This window comes from Lissotriton helveticus, chromosome 6, assembly GCF_964261635.1.
Source record: "Lissotriton helveticus chromosome 6, aLisHel1.1, whole genome shotgun sequence".
Classification (NCBI taxonomy): Eukaryota; Metazoa; Chordata; class Amphibia; order Caudata; family Salamandridae; genus Lissotriton; species Lissotriton helveticus.
The window spans coordinates 137,955,275-137,974,729 of NC_136067.1; positions in this window are offsets into that span (position 1 = coordinate 137,955,275).

The following is a 19,455-nucleotide window of genomic DNA, read 5'->3' on the forward strand; positions in this document are numbered from 1 at the left end:
ATGTAAACATACACGATGCGCCCGCCAGTGTGGCAGGCACTTCCTAATTCGTTTTGCGGGACCACCGCACCTATGGAAGTCGGTCCCTTTTCCACCAGCGATGGCGGGCGGACTTTGTCCGCCCGCCATCATAATCGGCCCCTAAGTCTTCAAAACCATTACAATGTGTTTGAACTGGAGTGCTCTGCATGCACACCATTAAGATGAAATCTAATCTTTGTGTTGTTGTCATGTCCCATGCCCTGCACTTCCCCTAGTGCACTCACACATGTCAGGTAACGCAACCCTACTGGACACTCTGCCACCTTTGAGAGGTATCTCAGCCCGAGCTTCTGCATGCATGGTAAATGCTTCCTCTATGTGGAATGTGATTATGATGCATTATGCCTCAGAACACTGTGTGCTCTTTTACATTAATGCGGCCTCCTATACATTATTGCCGCCTGTTGTCTTATGCCCCAACCACCGTTTTACCTTTGTTTGCATGGTCCCGTGAACTGTGTGATCTTTGTACTCCGCTCACCGCTCTTGTAATAAGATTGCAGAGATCTTGCAAGATTTTGGAAATCTTGGTGGCCATCTTGGGTGGCATGGGTGCAGTGCCATTTAAACCGCACCAGTGTGTAGAGACTTGCTTTATCCCTCCGGTTAGACTTTTGCGTTCCATTCAAGTGACACCTAAATCCTGGCATATAGTGTCAATTGTTTTGATAGAGGACCTTCCATAACCATGACAGGATATACCACAATCCTTATGGTCAACAAACATAGCTGCCCATCAATCCAAAATGGCTCATTTTGTACCTCTGAAAAGGCTCTTCATTGCCCTAGAGTTAGCTCCTATTTTCATGACATACGTTGTACATTTACATGCAATCCCCTCCATCCTAATATCAGTATGAGTGTCTGAGTGTCTGTATGATTCGGTGGGGGTATTACGTAGTGCATAGATGCATGAATGAGTGACTCACTGTTTGTATGTGTTGCAGACAGCATGTGTGCAGGACTGTATGGGTGAATGAGTGTGTGTATGGGTGTGTTAGTGAGTGAATGACTGTCTCAATAGTGTATGAGTAACTACATATGTTTTAAACTAGTATATGTGAGTATTGGTGAATATAAGTGAGTATATGTGAGAGTGAGAGATTGGAAGAGTTCTTGTATAAATTAGTATGTGTTTCTATAAGCGACTGCTTAAGAGAGTAAGTATGTGTACGTTTCTGTAGAAGTAAGTGTGGTGGTGTGTGTATAACTATATGCAAGTAAATGGATGTTTGATACTTTGCATGTGTGACTATGTGTGTGAGTAACTCTATGGATGAGTGTTGTTGTGTAACAGGATGTACAGGTGTATGAGTACATATGATGAGTGACTACATGTATGAGTGACTGTATAGGACTGTTGGTGAATGTGTGGTTGTGTGTGTAGATCTTGGAAATACTGAACAGGTGTGTTGTAAGTGGTATTGGTATGTCCATTGTTTTGAAAATGTAAGTTTCTATTTTTGAGTGTGTGTATCAAAGGTTATATTAGGGTGAGAGGAGATCTTCCACTCTATCATAGGATGATGTAATCAGTGATGTCATCAGTGATGTCATGAGTGATGTCACTGACTATGTCATTAGTGATGTAATATGTGACATCATCAGCAGTGCATCGCGGGCGCGCGAGTTATAGTTAGCTGAACTAACTATAACGGGGAATTTCTATGGTTTTGTACGAGCGAAATGTCCAACTAACTATAACGCCCCTGAAACCTATGGTTTTTTCTGTGAATTTTTAAGGTTTTTTAAATGTTAATTTCTAACTATAATGTGTCTGAAACCTATGGTTTTTTCAGTGAATTTCAAAGGTTTTTTAAATGCTAATTTCTAACTATAACTGATGGAAAATTATGTTTTTTTAAGTGAATTTCAATGTTTTTTTAAATGCTAGTTTCTAACTATGCCTACAGAGGTAGGACATGTGAAGAAAGAAGAAAACACGCACTGAAAGATAAAATAGAAATGCAGAAAGAGGCAACAGAAGTCCTCAAAGACGTAGAAAAGTGCAGGAAGAAGAAGAGACGTACAGAAAGAATCAAAAGAGGAGCAGAAAGTCCTCCTGTAACCACAACTTTTTCTGATGGGTACCGATGGTAACTGAATCTGACTAACCAGGCCTAGAGCCAGTGCTATGCCAAAAGATACTTAGAAAACAGTGAAAACACCTACACACACTAGGGAACACTATGCGTTGGGTTACCCCTGTGATTACCCTGACCTCCTCCGTAAGACCCTTGTACATAATAGGGCAGGGGGATTAAAACTACCTCTTTAAACGCGCCACAGGGCTTGTTTGCACACTGGTGAAGGGAGGGGGTGCCTGAGGTGACATGTGTGCAAACACGCCCTGTGACTGTTTTTATTTGGGTGATAAAGTCCCCTTGAATCCTGAGTGTCCCTTGGGTCCAACTAGCCCACCAGGTATCTCCTGTAAGTGCCACAGAGCTGCATTGCAGAGAGGTGTAAAAAGGGGCACAGCCTGGACCACCTCTCTGCAACGCAGCACAGTGGCGCTTACTTGAAGCACCTGGTTGGCTAGTTGGCCCCCAGGGGCCCTCAGGATTGAAGAGGAATTATTTATCCAACTTAAAACACGCCACAGGGCGTGTTTGCACATGTCATGTCAGGCCCATGCCCTCCCTTCACCACTGTGTAAACACGCCCTGTGGCCATTTTAAGTTGAGAAATTAAAACCCCTTGAATCCTGAGGGTCCCTAGGGTCCAACTAGCCCACTAGGTAACTCCAGGAAGTGCCACAGAGCTGCATTGCAGAGAGGTGTAAAAAGGGGCATGGCTTGGACCACCTCTCTGCAATGCAGCACAGTGGCGCTTACTGGAAGCACTTGGTGGGCTACTTAGCCCCCAGGGGCCCTCAGGATTAAAGGGTAATTATTTCTCCAACTTAAAACACGCCACAGGGCGTGTTTGCACATGTCACCTCAGGCCCTATCCCCTGCCTTCACCACTGTGTAAACACGCCCTGTGGCTGTTGTAAGTTGGGAGATTATGTCCCCTTGAATCCTTAGGGTCCATAGGGTCAAACTAGCCCACTAGGTACCTCCAGTATGTGTCACTGAGCTGCGTTGCAGAGAGGTGTAAAAAGGGGCACGGCCTGGACCACCTCTCTGCAACGCAGCACAGTGGAGCTTACTGGAAGCACCTGGTGGGCTACTTAGCCCCCAGGAGCCCTCAGGATTGAAGGGGAATTATTTCCCCAACTTAAAACACACCACAAGGCGTGTTTGCACATGTCACCTCAGGCCCTATCCCCTGCCTTCACCACTGTGTAAACACGGTCTGTGGCTGTTGTAAGTTGGGAGATTAAGTCCCCTTGAATCCTGAGGGTCCCTAGGGTCCAACTAGCCTACTAGGTACCTCTAGTAAGCGCCACATAGCTGCGTTGCAGAGAGGTATGAAAATGGGCGTGGCCTCTGAACATGCGCCAGGGAAAATGCGCCAGGCCCTGGCACATACTGGAGGTACCTGGTGGGCTAGTTGTCCGTCAGGGACCCTCAGTATTGAAGGGGAATTAATTCCCAACTTACAACTCGCCAGGGGGCGCGTTTACACAATGGTAAAGGGAGGGGGCGGGGCCTGACACCCTGTGGCACGTTTTAAGTTGGGGAATTAATTCCTCTTCAATCCTGAGGGTCACTGGGGGCCAACTAGTCCACCAGGTACCTTCATGTGCCAAGGAGCTGCGTTGTAGAGAGGTGTTCAGAGGCCACACCCCTTTTTACAACACTCTGCAACCCAGCAACATGGCGCTTACTGGAGGTACCTGGTGGGCTAGTTGGCCCCCAGGGGACCTGAAAATTGAAGAGGAATTAATTCCCCAACTTAAAATGCACCACAGAGCGTGTTTGCAAGCATGTCACCTCAGGTCCGCCCCCTCCCTTTGTGCATTTTAAGTTGGGAGATTAACTCCCTTGAATCCTGAGGGTCCCTGCGGTGCAACTGGCCCACCAGGTATATCCATTAAGCACCACAGAGCTGCGTTGCAAAGAGAGGTGTAAAAAGGGGCGTGGCCTCTGAGCACCTCTTCGCAACTCAGCTCTCTGACGCATACTGGAGGTTCCTGGTGGGCTAGTTGGCCCCCAGGAACCCCCGGTATTCAAGGGGAATTAGTTCCCCATCGACAAATGCACCAGGGGGCGTGTCTGCAGAGTGCTGCAGGGAGGGGGCATGGCCTCTGGCGCGATCCGTTTTTTTAAAAGAAAAAAATGTAAGAAGGGGGCTGTGTGGCCCCCCTTCTTTTCCTATTTTATTGGCCCTGCGACACCATCCCCTAAAGCCCCGGGGGTGGTGGTCCCCGGGGTTTGGGTGTCTGTCACAAACCCCGCAATTATAATAATTAGAGCCCGGGGAGGTGGCGGTTCCCATGGCGTTTGAGGGGGTTCGAGCCCCCCCACACAGGTAGTTAATTTTTTAAAAAATAAGCCCTGGGGATTGGCGGTCCCCCGGGCTGCGGGGGGGCCATGTGCCTGCCAATATTTTATAAAATCCCCATGGGGTGGCGGTCCCCGGGGCTTGGAGGAGCCTTTGAGCCCCCACCCATTTCCTATAAAAGCTCCGGGGGTGGTGGTCCCCGGGGTGGCGGAGGGGCCGTGAGCCCCCCGCAAATACTTTTGAAATGCCCCGGGGTGGCGGTCTCCCCATTACAATCTAATTATTGCCCCCAGGACTTGACCCACCCGGGGGCTAATTAATAACGAAGCGCGGGAGCCCATGCTTAATTTGTTTTCTTTTTGCGGTGGGATCCGCAGATCCTCCGCGCATCCCGCGTTTAAAAACATTTTTTTTTTTTTTGGGGCCCTGGGGGTCCTTGACCCCCTAAGCAAGTCAAGGGGTCAGGATGTTTCTACCCTGCCCCCTTTTCTTGTTTTGCACCTTAGTTTTTCTGTTTTCTTGTGTGCTGATCCTGCGCGCCTCTATCTATATTTTTTTATTTTGATTTTCTCATACACTACAGAACAGATTTACACAATTTAACAAAAAGAGTTCCTTCTCAACCAAGGGCAACATTTTTGCCAAATTTGGGCCTGCATGTAGGTAAAATAGATTTACCGATTTTTAATTACCGATCGGTAATTAAAAATCGGTAAATCTAAGGGGTGGATATGTAGGAACATCCAGATGTTCCTTTTACCGAATCGGTAAATATCTGTATTTACCGATTCGGTAAATACCGACCGGTAATGCCCCATTCATTCCTATGGGCTTTGAAGCAGATTTTGACAAGGGTGCAGGGGGTGTCACTTTGACACCCTCTAGCACCCCCAAAAAAGATTCGGGGGCCATGTGGCAGGCATACCTGCCCTAAGGGCAGGTCTGCCTGTCATATGGCACAGGTGTGCATGCACACATGTGCATGCACACCGGAATCGGTTTTTTACCATGAAGTTGGATTTCATGGTAAAATACCGATTCTGTAAGGCTTGTGGGACTCAGAAGAGTCCCACCTACATCTTATTGTTACCGAATCGGTAAAAATACCGATTCGGTATTTTACAGATTCGGTAAATTTACCGATCGGTAAATTTACCGAATCTGTAAAATATGTGGCCCTACATACCATTTTGTGAATCTCGGTCGGTAACGGCCGAAAATACCGATTTTCGGCCGTTACCGACCGACCTACATCCGGCCCTTGGTGCAATCCGTTCAGCAGTTCGGGCTGTAGCAGTGTCTAAAGTTTCCTATGGGAAATAACATGGAGAAAACACATTTTGAGACCCCCTTTTTCTTGGCCCCCGCTTGCCGAATCACCCGAAACTTTCAGGATAGGAGCAGACCGGAGCGCCCCACGAGTTTTAAAGATTTCACAAAGATTTGTCAATCGGTTGCCAAAGTTATTGGGAACAGAATGTTGCGATTTTCCTATGGTAACTAGGTCCTAACTATAACTACCTTATATATATATATATATATATATATATATATATATATATATATATATATATATATAATAGGTAGTAGGTAGTTTAGTTAGGACCTATTATCCATAGGACATAGGAAAACCACAACATTCTATTACCAATTACTCTGGCGTTGATTGATGAATCTTCTTGAAACTTTCTAAACTTTTGGCCAGCTCGGTTCCGCTCCTTCTCGTAAAGTTTGGGGGTTATTGGTGAAGCGAGGGCCAAGAAAACAGGGGGGTCCCAAAACGCGTTTTCCCCATGCAACTTCTCATAGGACTTTTGGCCACGGCTACAGCTCGAACGGCTGAACGGAATTACACCAAATTTGGCAGAGAGGTAGTCCTCAGTTCCGACTTGTGCCTTTGGCATATCTGGTGTCAATCTGTTCAGTAGTTTCTTTGAAAATTACGGTTAAAGTCATTTATATATCTATGGGCGCAGAGGATCCACGGATTGTGCGAGTATTGGCCTCGTAGGATAAGCGCACCGTTCCGATCACGCGCTGAATTCTAATTGGCTGTCAAGCGGTTGTAAACATTCAAAACCAGGAACTGTTGGCAGCCATTTTGTGCCTTGGTTGAAGCGAGGGTGAAGAAGTCTTTGAAATATGTTGGAAAACATGAACAGGGGCAGGTTAGACACACCCTCACCCCCTAGTCCTGCTCAGGAGGTGACATTGGGACCCATAGGGCAAAAAAAGTAAGAACATTTTTTTACAAAAAAAGTCGCGAGATGTGCGTGGGATTCGCGCATTTGGTCACAGAAAAAAAAGTAGCATTTTTTTTTAGATATATATCAAGCTTGTGTATAGATGTTGGGTGGTTCTACAAAGAGCCCTTGTGTTTATCGAGAGATTTTAGTAATTACAAGTAAGTACCGATGCAGAGTCTAAAGTTCATGAGGAAGACTCGGTTTCCTTCATCTGTCAAATGTACACTATCTTTTTAATAGATGCCATGCATATTGAAACGCAGATTGTTGTGGTATATGGACAATATTCAATAGTCTCGTAGAAAAGTAGAAAGATTTATTCACATGTTTATTCACTTATCTGCGCAGATCCGGTGTTCCAGTCTTCCCCTATCTCGACGACTGGTTGTTGAAGGCACGCTCGCCCCAGACAGTTGTCTCCCACCTCCACACTAAGGTCAATCTCTTGCACCTGCTGGGGTTGTCCATCAACGTGCCGAAGTCGCACATGTGCCCCTTTCAGAAGCTCCTCTTCATCGGAGCAGTTCTGGACTCTGCGCAGTTTAGGGTTTTTCACTCCGAACAGCGGGTTCGGGATATTTAGGCTCTGATTCCTACCTTTTAGCTTTTATCCCGGGTCTCGGTCAGGTTGACAATGCCGCTCCTGGGGCTGAAGCCCTCTTGCATCCTAGTGGTGCATCACACAAGGTGGCATGTAAATAAATATAAACATATGTCATATATCCTGTCTGGGGCAGGTACCATCCGCCACAAGGGCGGAGGAACCGTGCCCCCAATTAGGATGCACCTGCCACATTGGCGGGTGCATTCCCCATTTTTAACATTGCGGCGGAAGGTGCATAAAGCACCGGCCGCCGCAATGTGAAAAATGCATGTTGTGCGTTTCACAGCACAACATGACAGGCACCGCGCGGTGCCTGCCATGTTGTGCTGTGAAACGTACCCCCCCATGTGCACCCCCCACACCCCCTTCACCCTCAAAGCAGGAACCGTATGCCTTTTCGTGGTGGCATTGCCGCCATGGAAAGGCATTCCCCTCAGGCCATCCTAATATGGCTGGCGGTGTCTGATAGACACCGCCACCATATTAGAGCTTTTCCGCCATGGTCGCAAGCTGACCGCGGTGGTAAAGCGGCGGACGGTCTTCTCGTCCGCCACGGTCCCCCCCTCCATTGTAATATAGCGGGGGGAAAAAAGGTGGCGGACGGATCGCCACCGCCTGCATGGCGGTGGCGATCCGTCCGCCATCCTAATGGACCCCTATGTTGCTAATGAGTTAGCCTCAGAATTATACTTCAAATTATAAATATCATTTCTATTGATGACTTGTACCCCCACAAAAAAACAGACTTATGTACTTTTTTAATTAACTTTTAATAAAACAATAACTAGAACTAGAACTAACAAAACAATATAATAAACAACATATAATATGGACTCCAAAAGAAGTATTGTAGTTAATCTGCAAAACAAAAAAGAATTAGATTGATGTGACTAAATGAGGTCAAACATTACAAGTCAAAGTAACACTTGACGATATATTTTCTTTTTTTTTAAATGTTTGCAGTGTGCCTGAAATGCTTCCACCTGCATTGTACATGCAGACTTTGCTCCACCCTTTTTTATAAATGTTTGCAGTTTGAGATATAACGTCCTACCTCTGTTATTCATCTCCTACTTTCTCCTTTCAAATTCTCTTGTAAAGACCTTAACAACAATTAAAGGGAACATTTCTGCACAATACATAGTGACACCGTGTCGTGTATTTCTATAGGTTCTGAATCAGTCCCCCTATTCCTGACCCTATTCTGGTTAAACTAACTATCAAGTTAACTAACAGTCAGCCCATGAGGCAAGAAAACCCCCATGATGCAGATACCGTTATCTGACGCAGTCACACTACGGCACAGGAACGTGTTATCTGATTAGGTCATAACGCTTGAGATCTAATTAGACAAGCGACATTCCTCCAGCCCCTGATAAGGCATACGACGTTCTCATAACAAATCAAACCTATGACAACCTGGATAATCCGTGCGGCCATTGTTTTGATTTCACAGAGAACTTTAGTAAAGAATGTGCTAACGAGCAAGTCGTATGACATCTTTATTGACGTATCTATGTCCATCCTTACGTCAATCTCGGCACCTTTAAGGTATAAATATTGCCGACCTTGCCCTATGCAAACACACGCGTGGTGACAAGACGGAGCAGCCATACTTGCCGAAGCCGAGAGCAGAAGCAGACCCCGCTGGCAGCAGCCCCGCCTTCCTGACGCGCTGAGAGACGCGCTGCTATGTCAAGCCGAGAGACCCAGCACCGGCGCTTTCGGGCAGCCCTCGCAGGCAGCCTGGAATATCGAGAGCAGAGAAAGAGATACTATTCCTCATCCATCCTAAATTCCAGGTACAGAACTGAATAACCCCTCACAGAGAATTCTTTAGTTATTCACTTGGCAAAAACAAACTTAACTTAAACTGTAACTTTCTATTCCCGCCCACGCATTAGACTTAGGTCAGGTACACGGGGTAGGCTTATTTAGAAACACCAGTTGAGTACGTTTAGTCAAATGTATATGTGTATGTAAATATATTTTAATCATTTTAAACATCATATGGCTCAGAAACCATATCAATGTTTTTACAGTATTATTTTATACTATTGCTTTTAATGTATGCACTTTACTTAACTATAAGTATTGCAATAATATCGATCCATTTCTCATGTATGAGAAAAGAGACTGATCAATAAATAACACCTTTTTATTGAACACGCCCGTCTCTTCCTTTTCTCTACATTCTGATGAGACTAAGAATGCACGTACTGACTGAGTAAAATAATTGCCTTGTGCTCACACGACTCTCGAGATTGACTCTTGATTAGGGGAGAGCAAAGTTGTCATGTTCTATGGTTGTCAGAAACTAAATCCCTTCTTGTCTAATCAGGGGAGTTAATTCCTTCCTTGAACATTCGAGAAAGTTTCTAGCGAACTCTGAGCTTAGCTGGCAAACCCAAAAATTAAGTCTAGCATCGACAGTAGTAGACCTAGTTAACGTCTGGCCTAGGCCTTTACTGCTGTAGGTACTATTCCAATGCGCAGAGCCTATTGGGAAAATAGGAGCTACACTACATGGCGCCCAACGCGTTTGGAAAGGGCGATAAAACTAACGTAAGACATTTAGAGTAACTCAGTCGTGCTTTCTCACTCAGACCCCTTTTCCCAAATACTCCAAAGACGTCTGGAGTGGGTGAAAGGTTATATCCTCCAAAACCTCGCAGGAGGGAACTCCTATGTATGGTTCTTGGTCAAGTCAACGTTGAAGGATAAACAGTTCCAAAATATTGTGCATCTAATCTTTGTTCCATAAAGAAACCTGATCTGCAAACAAACATAATACCATCCTGTCTGTAAAATGGCAGAGAGTGATGATGAAAGAGAGGCAGTTAGATTAGCAACTGAACTCGCAGATGCTGATGCTACCATGCAAGCAGCAGACCCGAATATAACACTCATTCCGGTCATTAAAAGGAGATCTATAACCTTAAAACTTATAGAAAATGGACTGACACCTAGAGGTGGCACAGTCATATTCGTAATTGAGGCACACGAATATCGGCAGACAGAGGTATACTATTCATGGATACATTTTCCGGCAGCAAATGCTGTAACAAAGTACTTCCACTATTACAAAGTAGGGGAACCTCCTGAAACATACACTCCTTTCGAGGAGGTGGAAGTACGACTCAAATTCCAAGAGCATTTGCTCTTATTTGATGGCGCCCTAATACATAACAATCACATTACAAGGCTCGGTCCTTTAGGAAGACCAGGAGCAACGTGGCCGGTCTTAGCCGGATACACACCACATCCAGACATCGAAAGAATGCCTGCAGCAGAGCTGTTAATACAGCTAAAACAACTACTAAAAATTCATAGACAATTAGTTCAGTATGTAATGCGGACTTCAACAATTCAGCCAGCGATTAAACTTCCACAGCTGACCTATCACCAGGGGAACACAAATAAAATTACACCACAGAACATCCAATCCTGCCTAGGTAAAGTTCCAGCTAAACGGGAACAGATACCATTCTGGTTGGCACAGAAAATTACCCAAATAGAGGCGGTGTTTCCTGACACCACCCCATTAGAAAAACACAGGATTCTGACTATATGTCTCCCAATGGGAATCGCACCACACATTGAGGACTGTGACACTTGGGGTACAGTCTTTGCTTCCATCTACACAAAAACGCACGGTGTTCCATCCATTTCGGTAATACCAGATGTGCTAAAACAAATTCAAGATGAATACGGTCCAGAACCTGCTTTAACTCTTGGTATGAAATTACTGAAAGACTTCAAGCAGGTCTCGGCTATATTACTAGCCAACATAAAAGGTGAAGCAGCAAACGTGGCGATCCGCCAGAGGTTAAAAGAGACAGATATAGCAGACCAACCAGCTGAAATTGCCAGAATCATAGAAAAATCCTATGAAGAACTAGGCAGAGATAGTCTAGGTGGAATACCAGTAAAACCGCAACTGACTACAAGTCCAGAAAAAATATTTTTTAATAATAATAATTCACCAAAAAAGAACTGGGATGGAAACAAACAATCCAATCCTAAAGAAAAGAAATTCCAGTCCCGAGGAAGGTCTCCTAGGCGAAGAGAGAAATCTCCAAACCAAAGACAGAGGTCACCGCAGAGTGACCCCTCGGGGAATAGATATAACCTTAGAAATAGGGATAATATTAAAAAACCTGATAGATATCAAGACATTGATACACGTCCCTCTCAATCTTTTCAGAATTCCTCGCAGAAATCGGAAAGAAGAGGACGATCAGAAGAGCACGCCAAGTCCAAAGACAAGGAACCTGCTCAACAAAAAAAGAAATTACAATTTCCAAAAAAGAAGGTAGCCAGTATCAAGGTAGTTAACAATGCCGAGAATACTGAGGACACAACTGAAAAACGGAGAGTGGGCTCAGACAATGCTAGACAGCGCAGCAGAGGTGAGCATAGCTCGTAAAGTCCTTATGAATCATCTGGAGACAGTGGACACGAATGAATACCTTCAAGTGGAAACTGCAGACACCAGAGTTAGCAAGCCCCACAAGATATACGAGATAACATTACGTATAGAGGGAGATAAGACTAGGAAAATAAGGGGACTATTTTGGGATAATCTCTCCAAGGGCTATGATATCCTTCTAGCTGAAAAAGACTGGCCACCAGAGTTTGTCAGGGAGTGCCCTCATGGCGAAGAAGTAATTATGCCTGCCTTCTCGAATCAAATACCGATTCATAAAAAATACACACTTGCTAGAAAGTGGGCAGTGGCCTTAGCACCTGCTTTATATAAAAATCATGTAGGATGGGATGAGGATTCTCCTCCTCACAAAATCCAGTTAAAATCACAACCTACTGCACAAAGGCAGTACCCAATTAAGCAAGAAGCTAAAAAACAAGTAAATGAAATACTAGATCAGCTAGAATACCAGGGGGTGATTGAAACTTGCACCTCACAAATGAACAATCCTTTGTTTCCGGTCTCCAAACCAGACAATTCATATCGTCTAGTTTTGGATTACCGACACCTTAACACATGTTGCAAAACCTTTGCAGTGCAAAACTCACACAGTGCTGCACTAATGAATAACATAGTGCGCAAAAAATACAAAACAACCCTGGACATCTCCAATGGATTCTTTTGTCAAAACATAGCACCAGAGAGCAGATATTTAACTGCATTCTCAGTAAATGGCACTCAAAAACAATTCTGTCGGTTAGCCCAGGGGTACAAGAACAGCCCGGGGGTATTCTCAGCGAGAGTAACAGAATTACTACAACTATATGATGATGAAGCATTATCTTATGTCGATGACATTTACTTAACAGATGATGACTTGGAGACTCACTTGAAAAGGGTGAACACCATAATACTTGGGTTCGCTGCAGAGGGTTACAAATTCAACTTTAAAAAATCCAGAATTGCCCATCTGACAGTCCTATTCTTAGGATATGAGTTATCAAGTGAAGGCAAAAGCCTGGCAGACAATTTCCTAGAGAAATGTGCCGTAATCCAAGCTCCTAAAACACTAAAAAACCTACAGTCAATTCTAGGCTTCCTAAATTTCGGAAGAACATACATTGCAAATTACGCAGAAAGGGTCAAACCCCTTTATGATCTAATTAAACCAGACTTTAAAAGATCCAATTGGACTCAAACACACACAGAAATTTTGAGATCCTTACAAACAGACATGCTAATTAAAACAAAATTAGAAACACGTGATAACACACGCAACCTTGTGATCCGAGTCATCCCAGGGAGATGCGGATTCACATACCTGACCTCTAATGAGGGAGAAAAGGTACCAATTGCATTTAAATCACACTTGTACACAGAAGCTGAACAGAAATTCAGTAATACAGAAAAAATCATTCGTGCAGTTCAAACCGCAATAGCTAGAGAAAAAGACATAGCTGACGGTAGACATATCACAGTCAGAACAGCAGAATCAGCCTTTGAGGCACTAACAACACCTTGTAATTTACCAACAACAACATTGAATCCGGAATGGATACAATGGGTGAATTCAATCACAACGGACAAAGTATACTACTACTTTGATCCAGAACTAGAAGAATTTAAAAATCTAAAATATGAAAAGACGTATCCTCTGCCAATCGACATTCTGCCTCTACGACATTACGCCTGTGTAATCTATACAGACGGACATGCTCAACCCTCCGTTTGGGGAGAACATGCATACAACCCCACATGTGAGATTACAAAAGAAGTGTGGCGCGGAGGTAAACTAAGACCTCTATTAACAAAATCGCACTCAGTAGAAACTAATTCAGAACAACAAACTGAAATAATAGCATTAAAAATGGCGCTGGATAATGCGGATAGCGAATTCCCGACACTTATAGTGTCAGATTCATATTACTGCGTCAAAGCATATAACAAGGATTTGCAGACATGGATTCAGAACGGTTACAAAGATGACACAGATGCACCAATAAAGCAGAAACTGCTCTGGGAACAAATAGCTCTTTTACAAAAAGAACTACCAAAGACTCACGTGACTCACTCACTGAGTCATCAGCGTGATGGCGTTCACGTTGTAGGGAATTCATTGGCTGAAACAGCCGCAGCGGCAGCCACTATACCGGCTCCCGTAGATCGTAAAAAGCGTACATTAAAATACATTGACGGTGAAACATTGCTGGCGGTGAAAACGTCATCAAAAGGCGACTGCTCAGCGTTACCGATCAACTATCCACTCAATTATACATACATAATCGATGCAAACTCCGTCCCTTTTGCTCGAATCCCTGGAGTGGGGGATAGAGTGATTCCAAACATGGACAGGAGAAACTTGTTAATCGCAGACGCACACATGGGCGAGGGTCTCAGACACCTTAAATTAAAAGATTCTCTGGAAGAATTACAATCACGGTACTGGTGGCCAGGCATGAGCCTGCACTACACCATGTTTGTAAAAAACTGCCAAAACTGCAACAGAGATCGCAGTGGGGAGAGAAGCAGTTTAATACCTCGTCGTATCAAGGCAGATAATATTACCAGCAAAAAGAATGGCTTGCGATTAACATATACAGGCTAGTTTCCACTTATAATGTAGATCACCAGCACTCTGCTGACGTCCGGACTATTATACAAGATTTGCGAGTCTAAATGGCATATACGCTAAGAGCATGCTACGTTCGACCATTGTTTTCACTCAGGCAATCCAGCCTGGGGGGGAAACATGGCCAAATGAGCACAGCCCAGCGGGAATCTTCTCACTTCCTTCCTGAGGGTACGGGATGGTGTAAAGAAAAAACCAAGGCAGAAAGCAATCTATAATAGAAAGGATATTAGGTTCGGGAGCTGGGTGGGTCAAACATCTAATAAGTGTCCAACGTAGTCTAAATAACTTGCCAAGAAATTCTCTGAAGGGATTCAGTCCGTACGAATTATTATTCGGAACTAGGATGTTGATCTCTGACCTTGATAGTCAGACTTCAGTGGTAATAGAAAAAACCTTTGATGTCAAAGACCGTTTGGCTATTTTGCAGGACTTAAACAAAACAAGAAAAGACCTGAGCAACATACAGTTGAAACAACAGCCAACAACCACTGAAGAATCACCACCTGTCCCGGCAAGACCTGTCTGGATTCCAAAAGTCGGGGATCTAGTCAGGGAGAAGATCTCGGTAAAGAAGGAATTTGGGCCTTCTTACAGAAAAGCAGTTCCTGTCTTGTCTGTCAACGGGACAAGATCAGTTGTACTACCGCCACTTGCTGGAAAAAAGGAGAACCGAGTTGTATCCATCGACCTGGTAAAACCACAACATGTGGCCGATAACAAACAGTAGGCCAAGTGGACTCCCAATAAGTAGCAGAACACCAAGGTTTGCTACCAGTACAGAGGTCCTAACAAAAAGGCTCATCACATTCGAAACGCCTGCAGAAGAACAAGAAGGACTATGCAACAATGCAATAGAACTCAGACCTCTGAAAACCCAAATAAAGACATTTAGCAGAGACACACCGATCTATACTGAAGTACCAAGTGAAAATGCAAAAAACAGAAATCCTGAACCAATTGGAACAATTGACAGAACTGCATCCGGTTACTTCATCAACTTCGATGATTCCTCTGAAAGCCTGAGTGAATCAAAGACACAGCCATCATCAAAATCCTTTAAAGACAAAGCGAAGGAACTTTTGAAACATCTGAAAGAAACATATCTGGTTTCTCCATGGATTGAATTTTGGGTGGGTTTTGGCGCATTTATCCTCATACTTTGGCTCATCATGGTATTTACTTTGGGACGCATCATTGAGGGAAAATATGCTAAAATGGACACAGCAAGTCAGAACATCAACTTGATCCTCAAACCACACACATCTTCACACGTCGAGAAAAGAGAACTTTCTTCAGAACTTTCTTCAGCCAACTTCACAGCCAATCCTATACCTGGTGGGGTAGCCTGGGACAACACTGACTATGAAATTTATGGTCCGGTCGAGATCCTGAAATATCCACACCAAATCAAGATCTCCTTGAGTGACTTTGCAAAACCAAACTCATTTGCTGATGATTGGGACTTCGAAAGTATTAACAACATGATGTCTGACTTAGTAATGTCTGCTAAATTTACAAAACATGATTATTTGCAAGGTTCTACAAATTATGATAGTATGTATTGCTATAACCATTATGGTAATCATTTTTTGCATAAATCTGCACAACCTAGAAATGTTTTAAGTTATAATCAATGGGAACATTGTGCTACACCTCCAAAAGGAAGCTCTAGAACCGTATATGACAAATATTCATATTTTTCAGGTTTTAACATAAGTAATGCTGAAACATTTTATTTTAAATTGTCAAACAAGACAGGGATGAAAACCATGATAACCAACACAAAATTGATATATTCAGATTCATTCTTTGAAAAAATGAATACATTTGGATTTGATTATTGGGACAAAAATGTTGATTTGAAAAGTGTTTGGGGTACAAAAGAATGGCAAGTACAGGGTTTAGAAGCTTTGTTTAGAGCCTGCATGATCCCAGAACAAATGATATTTTTAAATGACACTGTTCAACAAACCACCTGTCTTGGCTTAGCCAAAATCAAAGATTTAATTAAACCGTCTATTCCGAAGCCAACAATGTTTAGCAATAGCTCTGATACAGATGAAGAGATAGACGTAAACCATATATTAAACCAAAACAGAACACATCCTGATTGGAAACAATGGTTGATCTGGCCCACAGATACAAATTACTGTCAAGATAGATTCCTGAATAAAACACAGGGTTTCAAAATGACCAGGCCAGACCCTAGATATCCCCAAAGACATCACCCAGGGATAATAACAACCTACAGTGTGGGCAAATTATGCCTTCAATGGCTACAGACTTCCACACTGCCTGAAATTAAGCAACACCTAACTTTACTTACTGATGGTGCTGACTTGCGTGATTTCATACTGGGACCACGCAAACAGCGTCAAAAGCGTTTCATAGCAGCCTCTGTATATGCAGCATACAATGAGGCCTGGAAGGTTACTCAAATTGAGACAGCAGAAAGAATACGGGAAATTGACCGTATCAATTTGGAAAAATCGCTTTCTGTAGTGGACAATGGGTTAATGACTCTGTCCTCCAGAATTTTTTCATTGGACAGCATTGTGTCTTCAGCAATCGATATATTATCGCAAGACTTACTGTTATTACAACATGGTCAGTCACAATTGCGTTCCATTGTACAGCTTGGCTGGACGTTACAAAATCTGCGTTCAGGCTATGTGCCTTGGCGTTTAATCAACACAACGTCACTATTACAAATGTTTAACCTTACTGATAGACAAATCGGTATGGCGCAAAAGGGTGCTGATTATACAATCTTGAGCATTGAAAAACTAGAAAGATTACCAATGACAATGTCAGAACGACCTGTCAGTGAATGGATAATCCACGGAATCATAAATATTCCAATCTCAACCTTCAGGTTTCAATACTGCCAAAAATATATACAGGCTGGCATGTACGAGAAATTGGGAAAGGGGTACCTTAAAACAACTTGGAACCTGCCCTATTCACATGCATGTGTCAGTAATAAAGGACAGAAAGTGTTTCTTAGTGGCAACAATTGTGCTATGTCACTAAGCGGCACGCTTCTGTGTAACGGAATTAGTTTGCATGGAGCCTGTGAAGGGAATTCATACAACCTTTCATGTCACCAGCAAGGCGCACCTGCAACTGAAATAGAACCATTCTTTCAAAGACTCTATAATGGGAGTTACATTCTTATTGTAGACCGCAGATGTTGCAGTCTTATGCCCGGGACTCCTTATCTAGTAACTACAACGGCGAAGGTCAAGTGCTGTGGACGTTCTTTATTCCCCAGCTCCTTTCCAGACAGGGAGGCAAGGGCATGGCCCAGTTTGAAAATTACTTCTATTCGAATAGCTGCTTTAAGCAGAATGAAAACAGTGCTTCTTCAGACGCCTACAAGGCTCACGTCATCAAAAGAAACGTATGATCTACAAGTCGCAAGGACGACTGCAGAGATACATACATTATTATCAACTAATTCCCCCGTACATTTCGCGGAAATCCTAAGCGAAATCTTAAATATTTCTGATACCACTGGGGTCTCAAAGGTATTTAAGACAGTATTTTCGATGGCATTAACACCATTCAAAGCCATACTGGGTATTTTTCCAGATTTCTTCCATTCGATTTTTGGCGGACTTCCCCTGATCCTAGGACTAATTGCCGGAATTCTATTCCTAGTCCTTATTTTTCGTTATGGCAACCCATGTCACAGATCAAACTCTCGCGACAATGGAAGATACGATCCTAGCCATTGGATACCGGGACCGGATATCAAAAATCCTGGGACTCTCCCGGCTTAGAGACCTGAACATGACTTGGTTTCTATCATTTCGACCAATGTGGCAAAGGTGTGTTTTACCTGTACTAAGGTGTCTGCTATGCGGAGAAGAATGCGTGTTAGACACCTGTCTGACGCTACAATCGGATGCGCCAGTGGATGCAGATACACTGTTGGTTCCTACCAAGGTTCACGCTTTGTGCTGCCCTCAAAGGCTGCCAATCCTGATGACGGCATTCCTGGAATCTTCACCACTGCGATTGAAGAGTAGTGAAGTTCAAGATGAAAGCAGCATCGAACAGGTACGACCTTCTGTCAGCAATGCGAATCAGAATGTCAATGGAGACAATCATGCGCACGAATGCATGGTTACCCCTATTTCCGACTTAGTGGAACTTTCCCATGAAGCTGTTGACAGTTTTTTCGAAAGCCTGAATGATATGATGTTCTCTCCAGAACAGAAATAGAGACTTTTGAGTAAACTCGCACACGGCGTTCCCTGAATTCGGCCTTCAACTTTAAAAATAAAGTCACATGAACAATTTCACTCCAGCTCACGGACAGCAATATTTTTCAGCAAGCCCCTTAAAATATTTTTCTACATATTTTTTCCCCGGGACACTGATCTTCTGCTTAAAGTAAGAAACTATTCCTAGAGAACTAAAATTTCTATTTTTAGATACTTTATAGACTTTAGCTGCTCGCTGGGATGTTCACAAATATTTTATTATGTGATGAAATGGTCTCGAACTTCCTTTCTGTATAGCCATATTAAGAGCCATTTCATGTGTATTTCTCATATACCAATAAGCAATAATGCATAAAAATGCGTGTTTACTTTTGCATTTAATTCATAGCTTAAGTGCATACAATATATATGACTGCAATTTTTCAGTATATTTGAAAATTTCGAAATGCATTTATGTATTTTGGGGTGGTAAGGTATACACTATACTCTATAGTATGTTGTACTATGTTATACTATGCATAGATTAGTAGATATGACCATAGTTAGCGTGGAGTGGGTGTCGTGTATTTCTATAGGTTCTGAATCAGTCCCCCTATTCCTGACCCTATTCTGGTTAAACTAACTATCAAGTTAACTAACAGTCAGCCCATGAGGCAAGAAAACCCCCATGATGCAGATACCGTTATCTGACGCAGTCACACTACGGCACAGGAACGTGTTATCTGATTAGGTCATAACGCTTGAGATCTAATTAGACAAGCGACATTCCTCCAGCCCCTGATAAGGCATACGACGTTCTCATAACAAATCAAACCTATGACAACCTGGATAATCCGTGCGGCCATTGTTTTGATTTCACAGAGAACTTTAGTAAAGAA